The 13,736-nt window shown below is 39.3% G+C and overlaps 1 protein-coding gene and 1 pseudogene across 5 annotated transcripts in view; one reads left to right on the forward strand and one right to left on the reverse strand.

Moving 5' to 3' along the window:
- The window catches only part of map4k4 (mitogen-activated protein kinase kinase kinase kinase 4), a 279,063-nt gene that overhangs the window by 144,786 nt on the left and 120,541 nt on the right, over positions 1–13,736 (forward strand). The window lies entirely within an intron of this gene.
- LOC148149786 (uncharacterized) lies at positions 11,106–11,834 on the reverse strand (annotated as a pseudogene).

Consider the following 13,736-nt stretch of genomic DNA (forward strand, 5'->3'; position numbering starts at 1 on the left):
GTTGCGCTTTTTGGATGTATTCTGCTTTGTCCAGGATGACCGTCATGCTGAGGAAAGATCACAGAAGCGCTTCACAGGAGGCTCCCAAGCACTGAGGATGTCGCCTAGACAGGGGACGAAACGTCTGCAACACAAATTCCCAGCTCGGCGAGCAGAACCACAACAACGAGCTCCCGAGCTACAAATCTTCTTACAAACTTTGAATAGCCCAGACTATCACACAAGCGGACCTTTCATCCATTGACTCCATCCACACTCCTTTTGATGCAGAATGGCACCAATATCATCAAAAACCCCTTCCACCCTGGGTATAATCTCCTGTAACCTCTTCCATCAAGTAGAAGATACTAACCAATTCAGGAACAGCTTCCACGCTGTTATTAGGCTTCTGAATGGACTTCTGAAAGTTCAAATCTAATGATGATCTTACGGTTTGTCCACCCTGTTTGCAGCTATAGCTTTGTATTCCTCGCTCTGTTCAATCACCCTATGATCTTTATTCTGTTATGATCTGCTTGTACTGCACGCAAAACAAAACTCTTCACTGTACTTAGGTACGTATGACAACAATAAATCAAATCAAATGCTGAGAAGTCTAATTAAAATGAACAAAACCAAATGCACCACCTGCCATTTACCTGAAGCATTGAAAATGTAGGTGACAAATTCAGCCTTGTCAACTTAGTGAGGTCCTCTTTACCAACATCTGTGGACTAATATCAAAATTGGGAGATCTATTTTGAGACTAATTAAGCAATAATCTGACAGTCATACTTATGGAATTAAACCTGAAATGCAGGGATCAGTACTTGGGCCCCAGCTGTTCACAATATATATCAACAATTTGTGTGGGGATGAAAGGAAGTATTTCTCTGGTTACACATGATACAAAGCTAAATGGGAATGTGTTGTGAGGAAGATTAAAGCAGCATCAGGAGGATTTGGACAATCTTTGTGAATGGGCAACAGCATAGTGGATGAATTATAATGTGAGATTATCCACTTGCATAGCAAGAACATTTGCACAGAATGATGAGAAATTGGGAAGTGAGGATGCCCAAAGGGGGCCAACGTGCCTTGTCTTTTGCAGAAAGCTAACATGCTGCTACAGTAAGCCTACCTTTAGGAAGGCTAATAGAATGTTAGCCTTTGTCACAAGAGTAGTGAAGCCTTGCTTCAATTGTATAGGGGCTTGGTAAGATTGCATTGCAGTATGTTGTGCAGTTTTTCTGTCCTTATCTCGGGAAAGTTAATGTTGCTGTAGAGGGAGTACAACCAAGATACACTAGGCTTGGCCCTGGGATGATGGAAATGCCAGATCGAGAGATTGGGCTAACTAGGCCTGGATTTTCTCACATTTCAAAGAATGAGAGACAATTTCATTGAAACTTACAAAATAGTTAACAGGATAGACCGGGTAGATGCAAGTAAGCTGTCCCTGGGTGGAGAATCTTGAAGTAAGGGCCACAGTCTAAAAGTAAGGTGGGTAAGAGTTAAGTCTAAGATGAGAACAAATTGATTTTACTCAGGCTTTACTCAGAACCTTTTGGAATTTTCTACCAAAGCGATACGTGAATTTGCCTTCTATAAGTGTATTTGACATAGAGATTGGTAGATTTTTGATTAACAGTGGCATGCAGCATTAGGGCAATGGGATGAGTAAAAGGTCATGAAATTTTGATCAACATGATTATATTGAATGGGGCAGGCTTGATGGGCTGAATGGCTCACTTCTATTCCTATTTTTTTGAAGTCCTATATGAGGAAACATTTAAACCAATATATGGGAAGAAAAGCATAACTCCAAAGTAGAAAACACTGGAAATATTCAGCAGGTTAGGCAGCATCCGTGTGGAGAGAAACAGTTCATGTTTGAGAATTTTTTGTTTGAATTTAAGATTTTAAGTGACTGCAGTATTTTACTCCTGTAAAAACATATCCCATTTAGTCCCTAATGGAAGAGTGGATGAAAGCCACCATCTGCTGTGGTACAGAGAGTAAAATAAGTACATCCAGTGTTCAATTCCTAATCATTGAATTCAACAATTATAGAATCCCTACAGTGTGGAAGCAGACCCTTTGTCCCAGCAACTCCACACCAACACTCTGAAGAGTAACCCACCCAGACCACCATTCCCTTACCACTTTGTATTTACCCTGACTATTGCACCAGCTACCTAGACACTATGGGCAATTTAGCATGGCCAGTACATCTCGTCTGCTCACCTTTGAATTGTGGGAAGAAACCAGAGCACCCAGAAGAAACCCATGCAGACACAGGGAGAATGTGCACACTCCACACAGGCGCCCGAGGCTGGAATTGAACCTGGCTCCCTGGCACTGAGGCAGCAGTGCTAATCACTCAGCCACCTCATCGGTCGTCTTAGGCAATAATTGGGATGTTGCAATTGGCTTTAGTGTCCCTTGGTTCAAAGTTTAATCGACTATATGAAAGTAAATGAACGCTAGAAATCTGAAATAAAAAGAGTGGATGGAGCAACCCATCAGGTCTGGCAGTGTTTGTGCAGATGAGCAGAGACAACATTTCCAAAAGTCACATTGGCCTTGAAACATTAATTCGGTTTCTTTCTCCAGAATTGCTGCCAGGCCTGATTTAAGCTTCTCCAGTATTTTGTGTTTGACAAACACTTATGATTTCTTCACAGTTCTCCTCATTACAAAATTTGTGTTTGCACATTGAAATTGAGCCCAAGTATGGGAGTCTCTGTCGTCAAATAATTTTGTAACAGTGGGCAGTGGCTCCCCATGAACAATCTTTTGTTTTTGAAAGGCTATTAATGCTTACGCAATTGTATTCACTTTTATTCTGAAGGAGCTGGATATTATGATTGGATAGCATGAATTCCTCCAATTTTTTTGTTAAATTGTTTGTTATCTCTATTAAATGTGATTAGGATGTTGGATATGAGCTATGTTGTATATTTAAGTACCAGACATCACCATCGTCATAGAATCCCTGCAGTGTGGAAACAGGCCATTCGGCCCAACATGTTACCACTGACTCTGAAGAACATCCTACTCAGACTTACCCTCCACCCTATCCCTGTAACCCTGCATTTTCCATGGTGAAATCCCCCTACCTGAACCATCCCTGGGCACTATGGACAATTTAGCATGACCAATGCATCTAACCTGCACATCTTTGGATTGTGGGAGGAAACCGGAGCACCCGGAGGAAACTCATGCAGGTACAGAAAATGTGCAAACTCCACGCTGACACTCACCTGAGGGTGGGATTGAACCAGAGTCCCTGGTGCTGTGAGGCAGCAGTGCTAACCACTGAGCCCCCATGCCACCCCATGTGAGTAATTCAGTGTTTTGGAACTACAGCCACCTGAGTTATATTATGAAGGATGATTTCTTTTGAGTCTGGATATAGTTAAATTGTTCTTTTTTTCAAAACCATGCTAACAGCTGGTCAAACTAAATTGGAACTAATGTTGAATATCTTGAATGAGTTGTTGAGAAGACAGATTTAAGTAGAATCTCTGACAGCTGTACAAGGCTGTTAAACATTCATCACCACTAAATGCATCTCTTTGCACTAACATGAATCTGCTGTTCTCCGTTGGCATAGGATTCTTTTGTCAGTATGTGGGTTTGCCTGGTGTGTGTATATATGGTTAATTACTTTGTGAAAATGAAGGATTAAAAAGATGGTTTCACGTGAAGTAAATGCTTTGCTTCCTACTATGGCAGAACCATATTAAAGTTTGGAAATATCTGGTTGAACCATGTATTTGACCTTTAAACCTAGATGCTGGAACATAAATCATTGATGGATGAACTTTACTTTGAGACTTGAACAGTTCTGTACATCCTAGGTAGAAAGATTAGTTCAGAATGAAGAATGGTTGTATGCATATATCAACTCTCCTGTTGGAATTTGCAGTTGTTAAAAGTTGTTAATTCATGCTTACATTAAGAACTTAAATTGAGATTATCTGAACATCATGTTGTATATTAAAAAAAAATGTTTTTAATACTTTGCTTTCTTGCTACCAATGCATCTGGTTTTGGCTGGGGATGAATAGGTTTGATATTTTAAGCACTTCTAACTACAGTTTCACTGATACATCGATGCCAAATTTTACTGTGCATTTTGCATAGCTTTGCAAAACCTTGTTCATTTTCCTTGTTACATTTTCAGGTTTTAAAGCATAATTTTGCCTTCTTAAATCGTTTCGTAACAGTTCCTGTAAATGAACTTATCCAGCTGCTAAAGTTCAGGAAACCACATGAAACTGTGATTTAGAGACAGGGTTACAAAACTATTAGGCTGTTCTGTGACCTGAGGGATCCTTAATTATTCTTACCTGCAGTAATCTGAATTAAGCTATTTGAAGTCTCATGCTGAAATATCCAACTTGCTTAGGTATGGTTGCTATTGACCAGCAATAAAATACAACATCTAATAAAAAATAATTAAAGCGGAGAAGCCGTAACATTTGGTGAAAAACAAAGTACAAATATGTAGTTTCCAATACATAAAGTATTCTTAAATATTTTTACATATGAGCCCAACCTTTTCAGATTTTAAGACAAGTTTTTGACTCCTGCAAATTGAGTTCAGTAGATTTTGTTTTCAAGCAAGCCAGGTGTGCTGTAATATTTTCTGTCCATGACTTACTATGTCTCTCTAAAAAATACGTTTTAGATCTCTAGAAGATAGTCACCATTTATCTTTGAAGAATGAGCAGCCTCTGCATATATATAAAACTGTTCCGGTGGTAATGCACATAATTGAAGTGTTTTCTCAGAACATTTTACCTAATGTTTGGCACTTCATTTTACTAATGAACTTGAGTGTAGCTTGGAATGAAAAACTGAGTGAGGAATTTTGGGGAAGAAAATGCTCCTTCCTTCTATCTTTTTCACTTTCCAGTATTTTGGCTTTTACTTGATTACAGAGGAGGTAGCTGGTGAGTTATTGTTACAATGAATAGTTAGTAAAGCTAAGGTATTGCAGCATAGCTCTGTTGAATGGAATATGCCTCCTGTGGTGTGAGAAAAATCATGGACTCACAATATGACCCAGATGGGCACAACAGGAAGTGTCACTTGCTGTAAAAGTTTGAGCTCTGAGTTTGAGCTCATGAAGCAACTGAAGTCTTTCTAGTGCTGTTGTGAGGCAGAGAACGAAGTGAATGACATGTTTAAAGAATGTTTCTTCCTCTTGTTAGAAGGTTCTCTGGTTTGGCTGTGTGGAGCAGTTGTCAAGTAGCAATATAGTCTTGGTTAGTTTTGTCTGAGATTTTATTTGACATTTGGTTTCAAAGTGTTGAACTATTTTTTGAGAATTGATGATGTCATAGATGTTTTGGTGCAGCTTGAGGTAATTGGCATACTAGTGATTCATCATTTAGGTGATGGAAGCAGTGTGGTTTGGCAGATTTTCCAAAGAGCTGACTCATCTTAGGTTTGTTGTGGCAAAGGAGAACTGTCAGTCTTCTCTTTTCCTGCAGGGTTACAGGGATAGGGTGGAGGGTAAGTCTGAGTAGGATGTTCTTCAGAGAGTCAGTGGTAACATGTTGGGCCGAATGGCCTGTTTCCACACTGCAGGGATTCTATGACGATGGTGATGTCTGGTACTTAAATATACAACATAGCTCATATCCAACATCCTAATCACATTTAATGGAGATAACATTTTAGATGTTTTATTGGTTTAGTTCTTTTTGTCACTTAATATCATCTCTAGTTACATTTCATGGTTTTAGGCATCATGTTGGAGTCATAATATTGTTTGTCATTGTATCCTCCTTTAAATCAGCAGAAAATGTTGTAACGACTGGATCATCCGTGGAATTTGTTCTTTTCTGACTAACTTTCAAATTGCCAGTTTAAATCTTGCTGGCCATCCTTTATTGACTTAAGACCATAAGATATATGAGCAAAATTAGGCCATTCGACCCATCGACTCTGCTCTGCTATTCAATCATGGCTGCTATGTTTTGCAAGCTCATTCTTCTGCTTTCTCCTTGTAATCCTTGATCCCCTTACTAATCAGGAACTTATCTATCTCTGCCTTACATACACTCAATGACTTGTTTCCCACACCTTTGTGGGAATGAGTTTCCCAGAAGAAATTCCTCCTCTTTTCAGTTCTGAGGAGTTATCCCTTCACTCCAAGACTGTGCCCTTAGGTCCTAGTCTGTCCTGCTAGTGGAAATATCTTCTCCATGTCCATTCTATCCAGGCCTTTAGTATTCTGTTAGTTTTAATGAGATCCCCCTCATCCTTCTAAACTCCATTGAGTACAGATCCAGATTCCTTAAGCGCTCCTCATGTGACAATCTCTTCACACCCAGTGTCATTCTTGAAAACCTCCCCTTGGTCCCCTCCAACACCAGCATATCTTTCCTTCGATACAGGCCCAAAACTGCTCACAATATTCCAAATATAGTTTAACTAGAGTCTTATATAGTCTCAACAGTTTATCCTTGCCCCTGCATTCTAGCCATCTCTAAATGAATGCGAACATTGCATTTCCCTTCCCAAATGCCAACTGAATCTTCATGTTAACCTCAAGAGAATTCTGAACTAGGACTCTCTAAGTACCTTGTGCTCAAGATTTCCGAATCCTTTCCCCATTAGAAAATAGTCTATGCCTCCGTTCTTCCTAACAAGGTGCATAACCTCACACTTTGCCACTCAGTAATCTGTCAGCCACTTCTTTGGAAACTCTCCTAGCCTGTCTCTAAGTCTTTCTGCAGCCTCTCTACTTCCTCATTATTACATCTCCCTCCACCTATCTTTGTATCATCTATATACTTAGCAACAACAGCCCCAGTTCCTTCATCCAGATCATGAATAGTTTGTGGTCCCAAAACTGACCCCTGCAGAATACCACTTGTGGCTCCCATCCTGAAATAGATATGTAGTTGACATTTTGGGTTTGCTTTTTTCAATGACCATCTCAATCCATTTTTATCAACGCCCTTTTCTTCAGTTTTAAGCCACTGATGATTGAAACGCACGTCATACTGAGTCTCGTGCTATAGTGGACTCTGTTATAGAAGGATCCCAGTCAACAGTGTGTGTAAATTGTTGACAGCGTGACTTTTGCACTGGAATGCTTTATGAATTAATTGGGGAATCTGTTTGACCAGACTAGCTATTTGAGCTATTTTCTTAAAGGAAACCCGTGTCTGTTGTGTATTAAAAATGATGTTTGGTTACAAAATTGAGGAAATTTCATGTATTTCTATGGGAGCATCTCAAGAAATATTGACAAACAGAACGTACAAGAGAATTGCTGAGGGAAATTTTTTTATCCTGGAAAGCCAGGACCATGAAAGTACTAAAGTGTGGCAAAATTATTTTAATGCTAGAGTTGCTCTCTTCACTGAAACAAATTAACTATAAAAATCTGATTTTGAAGTTTTTGGTGTCTGGTTTAGGATTAATACAAGAAGTGTTGTTGACCAGTGGAAGCCGACCACCAATTTCATCTGGAATACATGTACAACTTTTCATTTGAGGTGTATACAGAAGGATTGTGTGTTTAATGTTCTGCAATGCAAAATATTTTTGCTCAGTATTGTTCTATTCATACTTGAATGGGCTTGGTAGTCTTTTGAACAGCAGAAATAGTGAATGATGAGTTATTGTTTTATTAACATGACTGCTCAGTAAATCAGCATTTATTAGGGTTGGAATTATGCACATTAATCTTAGAATGTATTCATTGTAGACAAAGACAGTATAAATGAAAACTGCATTTTATATGTTTACAACTAGCTTCCACAGAAGTTAATGAAATAAAATTGTGTTAACAAACATACTGTGTATTTATAACTCTGCTCCATGTTATGGAATTAATTTCAAAAGTACATTAAAACATTTCTGCACAAAAGCAGTTTTGAAAATGACACTTCAATCATGTTTGTTCAAAATAATTGAATCATTTAATAATGCTTATCTATCTAATAATCAACGTATCACCCATGATTGCTCCCCTCCTGTTTTCACACTGCTAGCTCTGGCCTGGACTCCTCCTGTCTCCTTGAAAATTCTATCCTTTGCTCCTGCCTAGTTCTCACTTCTACTTTTCCCATCATCTTCACTTGAAAACTGTGAGTTTTCGTACCTTTGCTTGTGTTCGTCTGCTATCTCTAAGTAATCAGATTGCTTGTCTGAATCTAATTCTGGATCAGCAAAAATGTTTCTTATATTTCTGTTTTGGGAAAACCTAGACTATTTACATTTGCCCCCCCACATAAATTCTGTTCCCAGCTCCTAACTCCATTTCTCTCCCAGGAAATTGTTGAGGTCAGAGCTGACAACGTTTGGTCCTAAGAAGTTTCCAATTCAGCCCGTACCTAAAGTGCTGGCGAGCATGTGCAACTGCTCTCCCAGGCCCATTGGTGGCAGAAACAGTGACAACAAAATGTTAATTTGATGTATCAAGATTATGGAGGGAATTGTTTAAAAGCTAATTCAATTTTTTTCTTGCTAAGTTATAGTTGGCTAATGTCTGGAGGTGGTTTTCTTGGACAGAGTGGCTGCCATGTTCAAGAGGTTAATGAAGGTGGAGCAGCTGTTATCTTCGTTTAAGTTATTTATGTGGTTACATATTAGATGACTGCAGGTTTGATTTGCAAGTTTTAAAACACTGCAACTTCAAAGTTGCAATAAAATTTTCACTTGGGTTGAAATGCTATGGTTTAATTTTCCCCATTTCCCATTCCCTCACTTAGAAAGTGCTGATTCTTGTTGAGGTCTAATTCCATGGTCACTGACACTCCAGGTTTTGTACCTGAAACCCTCAAGTCTGCACTGATGTGGGAATACACTGAATATAGCATCTCTCTTGTAAAAAGAAATTCATCTATGTCTGTGCCTGTGAATTTTTTACATTATAATTCCTTTTGGCGAATTGTTTATGGTGACAGACATGTGAGACAATGGAAAATGAGAAAAGCTGAGGCTTTTCCTTACTATAGAGAAAACTTGAGGGCATATTCAATGCAAGTGTTCATAGATGTAGATATTTATCTTGGGCAGAGGCAGAGATGGTTCAAATCAGAAATACTTTTTTGCAAGTATACAGGAGAAATTCAAACCCTGAAGTCTGTTTGTGTCTCGGTAAGCCTCTCCCCCTCCTCTCTCTGTTCTACCCGCCCCCCCGCTCCCCATCTCTCTTCCCCCTCTCTCTCCACCCCCCTCTCTTCCTTCGCGTGTGCACGCACACGCACGCTTTGACCCTCACGCTCTCTTGCTTTTCCTTACTGTCTCTAACTCTCTACTTCCCTAAGTATCTTTTTGTTTCTTGCTTAGTCTTTAAAGCAGACACAGCAAGCAAGATTTATTTGTACAAAGTTCTACAAGAACAAAATAGCCTGGCTACAATGCATTCTCAATCTTCTCCAATCTGTTTCACTTCTGGCCTTGCCATTATCTATAAGAAAGCACATACTTTAACATTCTCTCAGGCAAATAGGTTGGTAGAAAAATACAGAAAAAAAACTGCTTGAGCTTATTAACTCCTTCATTCTTCATATCCTTATTGTTTCAGTAAATAAGGGAAAGCTGCTTCTGATGCAGAAGTCAGAGTAGTCAGCAGACACTGATTCAAGGTAATTGACAAAAAAAGCTCGGAGTAGCAGATATATATACCCAGCAAAAACTTGATATGCAATCTTGAAAAAAATTGAAGCATAAATGTTGGAACCCATGAATCCCAAGGTATGCATGACTGAATTTTGTATAATGATCTCTGTAGACATTGGTGATGTTTTCAAGAAAAATTCAATTAGCTGAAGGGGCTAAATTAACAGAATCATTACTGTATCAACGATTAAAGACAAAATCCTTTCAAAAATAATTTCATTTTTATAAACAACTTCTTGAAACAACCAGACAGAATTTGCCTATTTCTACTTTAATTGACAATCAAAAATCTGAATTTTGTTACTTGAAATCAATCCAAAGTGTTTCACAACTCCCAAGAGTTTACTTCTGTTATTTTCCTTTCCGAGTACTGTCATCCACTGTGAGATATTTCCCCCAGTGGTTCTCCCTCTGGCCTAGCCTATACAAATAAATCCTCAACTCCTAGTGAGCTGCAGGTCATCTAACACCAAACAACCCCTTCTGTCCATGTAATCTGTGGGTTTATAGGAAAACCTATAATCTGATCTCTGAGAAACTTCCTTAACCCTCCTCTCAGTGGAAGTAGGAAACCCACTAGCTTTTGATCCAAGTAGCTTTGTTAATTAGTTATCTTGAATTACCACTGCTTTTCAGAAGCAAGGAGACTAGTTGCAGCACAAGTATTTACAGCATGGTGCTGATAACATGTTTCTGATCTTTTGGAGCCTTGGGGTCTTTTCATTATGGACTTAGAAACAGCCACACTGCTCACAGATGTTAAAATTTGGCACTAACTATTCAACAACGCAATCTCCTCTTGATCAAACAACTAAATTACTCAGATATGCTGTCGGACCGACTCCAGTGAGGCTCACGTGGCTTTTGTAAAAAATGGGATAAAATGTGGCATCTTTGGCTAGGCCAGGATTTATTGTGCAAACCTTTTGAGAAGGTGGTGAACTGCCTTCTTGAAACATGGCAGCCCTTTGGGACCATTGAATCCATAGAGCTGCATGAAATCTACGTTTAAAGATGAAGCCTAAAACCACAACCTCATAAGCCAAAAAGATAGATTCTAAAATATAATCACGAATTTCATATTTATAACACTCTCCTCAAGCTATCCCAGTTTACTGTTCAATGTAGTGTTTGTAATGGTCCTTGCAAGGTATTTTGTAAACGACATTCGTTTTGCTTGCTGTCTGTATAGGGTCTTTTAAGTTCATGAGCTGCTGTTTAAGTTTGTTGGTGGGTTTGTGGGCTACCATGAATCCAAGAGATCTGGGTAGTCTGGCAGTCCTTTCAAAGATGTCTTTAATGTAGGATAAAATGGCTAGGGTTTGTGGGCATGTTTTGTCTGCATGTTTGGGTTTGTTGTTGAGAAATCAGCGGACTGTGTTTATTGAGTACCAGTTCTTCTTGAAAACGCTGTATGGGTGATTTTCTTCTGCTCTTTGTAGTTCCTCTGTGCTGCAGTGTGTAGTGGCTCATTGAAATAATGTCCTATTGCAGCTTCATTTGTTGGTGTTGGGATGATTGCTTCTGTGGTTGAGTATTTGGTCCATATGTGTTATTTTCCTGTAGACGCTGGTTTGAAGTTTCCCACTGACTGTTTGCTCTACTGTGACATCTAGGAATGGCAGATTGTTGTTGTTTTCTTCCTCTTTTGTGAATTTTATGCCAGTAAGGATATTATTGATGGTCTTGAAGGTTTCCTCTAATTTGTTTCATCTGGTGATGAGAAAGGTGTCATCCACATAGCGAACCCAAAGTTTGGGTTGGATGGTTGGGGGAGCTGTTTGTTAGAGTCTCTGTATTACTGCCTCTGCTAGGAAGCCTGATATCGGTGATCCCATGGGTGTTCCGTTGATTTGTTTGTAGGTCTTGTTATTGAAAGTGAAGTAGGTGGTGAGGCATAGGTCTACTAGGTTGACGATATTGTCTTTGCTGATGAAATTGGTAGTGTCTGGTGTTTGTGTCTTTGGTTCTTCTGATAGTGTAGCCAGTGTTTCTTTGGCCAGATTGATGTTGATGGATGTGAACATGGTTTTTACTTCAAAGGAGACCATTATTTCATCCTCCTCTATCTTGGTGTCTTTGGTATTCAGGAATTCTTGGGTGGAGTGAATGTAGTGGTGTGAGTCCTCTAAGTGTTTTAGTCTTTTGTGGAGTTCCTTGGCTACTCTGTATGTTGGTGTTCCTAGTAGTGACACCATGGGTCTGAGGAGTGGCTCCTGGTTTGTGAATTTTGGGTAATCTGTAGAAGTGGATCCATCTGGTTTCATTTTTTTTGGAAGAGTGTCTGATTTAATTCTCCATATTTTCGAAGTTTTGTGAGTAAGGCTGTGATTCAGTTCTCCAGTTGTGGTCTATTGCCACCAGTTGGTAAGTACCTGTATCTGTAAACAGTGCATTCACTTTCTTAGTCATAGAGTCATAAAGATGTACAGCGTGGAAACAGACCCTTCGGTCCAACCCGTTATTGCTGATCCTTGCAGTAGCCTGATTTTTTTAAATGACTGTCAAACGTCCTTTATCTGCAGGTAGGATTACAATGTTTTTGTCTTTTTTGAGTCCTTCTAGTGGTTTCCTTTCCTGCGTATTGTGTTTCCTTCATTTTTTTTCCTGCTTAATATTAGTGTAACTGTCTGTCTGATGGTTTGCTGGGTTTCCTCTGTGAGTTTGTTGTCTTTCAGTGTCGTTTCTAATGATGCTAAGAAATCCTCTTTGTGTTTCTGAAGTTGTAATTTAATTCTCATACTAAGACGGTTTTTTCAGTGTCTGTTAGGGGTCAGTCTGATAAGTTTTTTTTCTTTTATTTAGGCTTCTGTATTGTTTTTTGTGAGAGTTTGTCTAGTTTTTTTTTCATTTTATATGTTTGCCGCTGTCTAATGCCTATGGTTGATTGTACTGTGTCTGTCCATTCATGGTCTGTCGTATTAGTGGGTAAAGTTTTTTGACATGACGTTTCCTGGTTGTATTTACGCAAAGCTGTACATTTTTTTTTCTCTGGCAACACCTATATAAATCATTTATACTGGTAATGACAAAGCAAAATATACCCTAGGACCAGGGTGACCCAATATTTGATAAGTTAATTCAAAAGTGAGGGATGATACATTGGAGGGAAAGCATTCAGTAGAAACCGAATAGGTGGAACTGAGCAACAGTAAAGGGTCTAATGATTAGATTAGATTAGATTGCCTACAGTGTGGAGGCAGGCCCTTCGGCCTAACCAGTCCACACCGACCCTCTGAAGAGTAACCCACCCAGACTCATTTCCCTCTGATTAATGCACCTAACATTACGGCCAATTTAGTATGGTCAATTCACCTGACTTGCACACCTTTGGACTGTGGGAGGAAATTGGAGCACCTGGAGGAAACCCACGCAGACACTGGGAGAAAATGCAAACTCCACACAGACAGTCGCCCGAGGCTGGAATTGAACCTTGGACCCTGGTTCTGTGAGGCAGCAGTGCTAACCACTGAGCCACTGTGCCGCCCACAGTCCAAAGATGTGCAGGTCAGGTGAATTGGACATGCACAATTGCCCGTAGTGTTAGGTAAGGGGTAAATGTAGGGGTATGGGTGGGTTGCGCTTCGGCGGGTCGGTGTGGACTTGTTGGGCCGAAGGGCCTGTTTCCACACTGTAATGTAATGTAATCTAATGTAATCTAAAAAAAAAATGTCATGTAATGTAATCTAATCTGTGACAGTATTGTGTATAGAGCCCCTGGTAGCTGTTCTGAAGTGCTAGATTATGTAAATGTAGAAATTGGACAAGTGTGTAGCAAAGCTAAGGTAGTATTAATGGAAGATTTCAAGTTTAATATACATTGAGAGAGGGAGTCAAGCTTTTGTCAGAAAGTTAATGAAATTTTGGAGTCTGTTGGGGATAGTTTCCTACAACAAGCCTTCGATGCAACAAGGAGACAAGTAATATTTGATTTGAGCTGGATTTAATTAGAAAACTAATTGTGTATGAATATTTATCAAATAGCAATCATAATTTCATAGAGTTGAATGTAGTGTTTAAAAGCAAAGAGCACAAATCAGCGACTAAAGGTTTAGATCTGTAAGGCCAACTTTAATGAGATAGATACAGTCATCATAAAC

The sequence above is a fragment of the Chiloscyllium plagiosum genome, unplaced genomic scaffold (assembly GCF_037043375.1).
Source record: "Chiloscyllium plagiosum isolate Xiang-an unplaced genomic scaffold, Cpla_swu_hap1 HiC_scaffold_6, whole genome shotgun sequence".
NCBI lineage: Eukaryota > Metazoa > Chordata > Chondrichthyes > Orectolobiformes > Hemiscylliidae > Chiloscyllium > Chiloscyllium plagiosum.